We start from the raw sequence: 4,531 nt of genomic DNA on the forward strand, positions 1-4,531 counted from the left end.
TTCCCTTTAACTTATTGATGTGATGGATGCCTTTCCCTGGGATGTATTTCAAAATGATTACTTTTTTCCCTTTTCTGCTGAAATCCCACAAATTTTTTTGTTTGTTTATTTGTTTTATCTTCACCATGAGAAATCTGATGGAACTCCTGGAGATAATACTCAGGCAGATTGCATTTTCTCCTATCACTTTCCTAATTTGTAGGTTCAAGACTGAAAACACAATTAATTGATCTCTCAGTATCCTTTAATTTACTCTTCGTTGGCTTACATTCCCTGGATTTTGTTAGCCTGACTCTGATTCTTATGTTAAGTTTGACCTGAGGTAATAACTCTCATTCTGTTCTGATGTTTGGGAACTATTCCTCACACCTGGTGGTAGTACTTAGAGATATTGTTGGCCTGTCAACTATGGCCATGATCAAATCTGACAATGACCTAAATCTACTGAAACTTCCAACCAAGACTATGGAATTAAAGGGCCACAATCATCTTTACAATTGACCCTCCCAGATTATGAATATTCAATTTGCTGATTAAAAAAAAAGACTTAAATATTTAATGGATTACAGAATATAAAATCAAAATTGTCATAAGCAAGAAAAACCATAAAAATAAGATACAATGTAATTTATATATATATATATATATATATATATATATATATATGGAATTCTGCATTTTGTTTATTTTGGATTTTTAAATTGCATCAAACATGGTGTAGGGCTGACTTGGTACATGATTAAAATTATTACTTGGTTAGTAAACTCAATTTAATAACTACTGAAAAAGTTATTTGGATAATAATAATAATACTGGAAGTAAAATGTACTGCCCAAAAAAGAAGACAGCCTCTGTGTCTGAAAAGAAATCTTTCCAGAAACACCAACAGCAATTTTCACAACTGTAGAAAGACTGTAGAAAGACTCTCATATGGAAGATAATATAGGCCTATTACCTGTTGCTAGAGAGCACAACTTGGAAAGACTCAGAGAGATCTTAAGGAAGTATTTGGGACTATAAGAATTGAAGTGAATTTTTATGCCTGATGATTTTGAAGATGAGAGTAAATATAGATTTCACATTTGCATTGGCTGTACAGTTATGCTAGGTAGCATCTAACATTTTGTTACCTCATAACATTTTACAATTTTAATGATGAAACAAGGTGCATTTCTTCACTGCCAGTTCCATCAAGGATTGTATAAGGAGAAGCTATAACTCTTTCACCGTAAGCTTTAAGGGAAAACTAAAGAAGCACAATATATATCCAGTACCTAGGTGTCAGGCATCTGAAAATTTGCTTTCAAATGTAAGATCTTATTTGTTTCTCACATAATCTTTTACTGTGTTGTTATGGTATCCCATTTTACATCTAAATAAACTGAGGCTTAGCAAGGCTGTGTTAGATGTCCAAAGTCTCCTATTTAGTAAGTAGAACTGCTGAGTCATCTTATTTAAAAACCCATGCATTTATTCATCAGAACAACTGTTATTCCTCTTCCATTCTGGTTGTATTCTTAATGGTTGGGAGCATAAGGTAATTCTTGTCCCCCACGGATTTGATCTGAACTTATAAATCTGAGTTTCCCAGATACAACAAAAATGTGACAACATAATTTTAGGGCAATAAAAAAATTAAATTCAGAATGATGCTTGACTGGACCCTTTCACTTTAGAATAGATACCCCTGGCACTCCAGGGATTCACTTAAGTTATTGTTTTGATTTAAGTTATTGCATTTATGGACCTAAATTTTAGCTTGCTTGTTAGAATCCATTATATGAACTGTAAAGTTAAATCCCTAATGCATCATTGTTCTCAATTTGTAAGGAGAAAATATTTTGGTTATTTCACAATGCATATATCTCTACACTCCAGGTCAATCATTATGCCTGTTTTCTGCTGGGTACCTGGTGATATATTTGTATATTGAAGACACCAGGGAAATGGAACGGTTGGGCTGTAAATCTCAAGTTCTGTTTGCCAGCTATCTTCAAACTTCAGGAGTAATTTGCACTCAATTTCTAATTTGTCCCTCCAGTTTTATTTTTATTTGTACTTCTGTTTCCAACTAAATATAAAGTATACTGAGGTACTAATGCTTGGTGACTAAAGGTATAGAATTTACAATCAGACTGCTTGGATTCAGATCCTGTATTTATGCTTTTAATCCTTCTGAGTTTTGGTCCTCTCAACTGCAAAAGAAGGGTAATGATACCTCCCTCAAAGAGTAAGTAAATTAGTGCCTAATAGGGAGATCCTTGCACTTGGTTATAACCAACAAATACTATATATTATCTTTATTTAATTATTATTATTCAAAGTGAGCTATGATTACATATGTCGGACCATGTGTTTTCTTTTCTTTGAAATACAAATAGGTTTTTCTTTCTTTGTTTCTTCTCTTCTCACTTCCTTTCCTCCAGTCCTTTGTTCCTTCTTCCTCCTTTTCTTTCTTCTCTCCTCTTTCTCCCCTTCCTTCCTTCCTTCTTTTTTTTTTCTTTTTCTTTTATGAGTATTGAGTTTATGGTGAATCCACTAATGAGACAAGCCCACACATATATCTCCATCTTTTCCAACTTAGCAGTCCAGCTGTTAACAATGTTACTCTTCGATTTTGTGAGATATCAGAGGATTTCAGGGGAAATATAGAATTTTTTCCTACTTACCACGTGCAGAAGCAGGAGGCTCACCTCAATTGAACTGATGTGAGCTATTCCCAGTTGTTAAGCCACAGTAACATCCATCTATTAAGAAGGCAACTATATTGGGATCAGGGGAGGGCCAGGATAAAACATGATCTGCACATCAGCATCTGTTTTCTAATTAGGATGGCTCAGTGGCAATTTTCATCCAATAACTTAGTTAAATTTCATTCCTAAAGTATAAATATCCTCCGAAGGCACATGGATGAAGTTAAATCAATAACTGCATTATTGTAAATTACTTCATAATTATATATTGATAAACAGAATAAGGTTATATGATATCCATTTTCCATATCACTTCATACCTCAGACAACTTCGTAGAAAATTACACTTTTATGTTGTTTTCAAGCAGCTTTGTTTTGTGTAAAATGCATTTCACCTCATTCTAAAGCAATACAATTTCAGCATAGTCCTCGTTTCGTTTAGCTTTTCAAACCATATAAACCCAATGTATCAGAATTAAATGTTCTCAGAGAATTCAGTGTGAAAAAAAATTTAAGGACTTATGAGAAAAAAAATATATTCTGTTCTGGTTTTAGGCTTTTCTAGAGAATACTGGGAGACTGTAAGATGCCAAGGTATTTCAAGTCAACCTGCTTCCCATCTTTCCCATAATCCTGACTGACCATCAGCTTCAAATGTTCTCTTTATCTACTGATCTCCCTTCTATCTGGGGTCTCTTGCTCCCATACACTACTTGTCATGTACTTAATTTATGTTGACTGTGTTCCCTAGAACATCCATAACTGATTTAAAATACTGTGTCCTGGGTGGGGTGGGAACTGAGCAGCTATGCTGGGTGGCTAGGCAGTGCTAAGGGTTGGGGTCTGGTGGGCTGAATAGAATCTTGACCAGGCAGATGGCTTCTAGGTTTCTGGGAGTGGGGGCCTCCATGTGCCAGAGGACTCTCCAGCACCAAGAACGACTGGAGGAGAATAAGGTCGGCCATCTGGAGACCTCCAGTGGGACCATGGGCTCCCTATACAGCCATTTCTAGGGGAGGTTGTCCCTTGAGAGCAGTTAACCTCAACCTCTGGGCAAGAGCCCCCTAGAAATTCCTGGAAACACCAGAGCCATGGCCTCCAGGCTGTGACTTCTTCAGCTAAGAATGTGTTGGGTGGCATGTCCCAGAGAATCCAGAAGTCCTGCCAAAGTGGCACCAAGTGGCTGGTGGTAACCCAAGTGAGAGCCGGGAGGAGGAGGAGAGGGGCACAGAAGGGCAATAGCTCCCTGTTCACAGACTGAGCCAGAAGAGTACCCAGCTGTCTGGAGCTGCCCATGCCTACTCAAACCTGGACCCGTGGATGACGGAGTATCACCCACTCTGTCCACATGGGCTCCTGTGCATACCCACTGCAACCTCCCTCCAGGAGGGACACTGCCTTCCAGAGCCCCTACTCCTTGACAGAGCCCCTCTGCTCTCCCAGTGAGTATGATGGTGACCTAGAGCCTGTTGGAACTGGAATTCAACATCTCCAGAAGCTGTCACAAGGACTAGCTGAGGCCATGTGACTGAAGAGAACAGGAACACGACTGTTTGTTTCATTTGTGACTGAGGAAAGTGCCTTTAGGTAATGCCCTCCTCCCAAACACCTTTCTAGGGTTCTTCTTCTCCCTTTTTTTCATGCATGAACATGTGCAAGAAAGGAGTCTTTTCCAAAAAACCTCACAGAGCTGATGGACCAAGCAGAGTGGAAAGTGTGCAAGTCTCATCTGCCTGGACTTCATTGACCCCATCATTAACTGAGGGTACCAGGCACCCAATAGCTGGAGCCACCTTCCAGCTCCACATTTTGGAGGGGAGATTATGGTATCCCTCACT

The 4,531-nt window shown here is 38.4% G+C and overlaps 1 pseudogene across 1 annotated transcript; it reads left to right on the forward strand.

Moving 5' to 3' along the window:
* The first annotated feature begins 3,568 nt into the window (after positions 1 to 3,568).
* Positions 3,569 to 4,221, forward strand: LOC308344412 (protein PIMREG-like; annotated as a pseudogene). The gene has a single exon. The product of its transcript is annotated as a protein PIMREG-like (transcript).
* Positions 4,222 to 4,531: the final 310 nt, after the last annotated feature.

Source organism: Martes martes (genome assembly GCF_963455335.1).
Source record: "Martes martes genome assembly, chromosome: 6".
NCBI lineage: Eukaryota > Metazoa > Chordata > Mammalia > Carnivora > Mustelidae > Martes > Martes martes.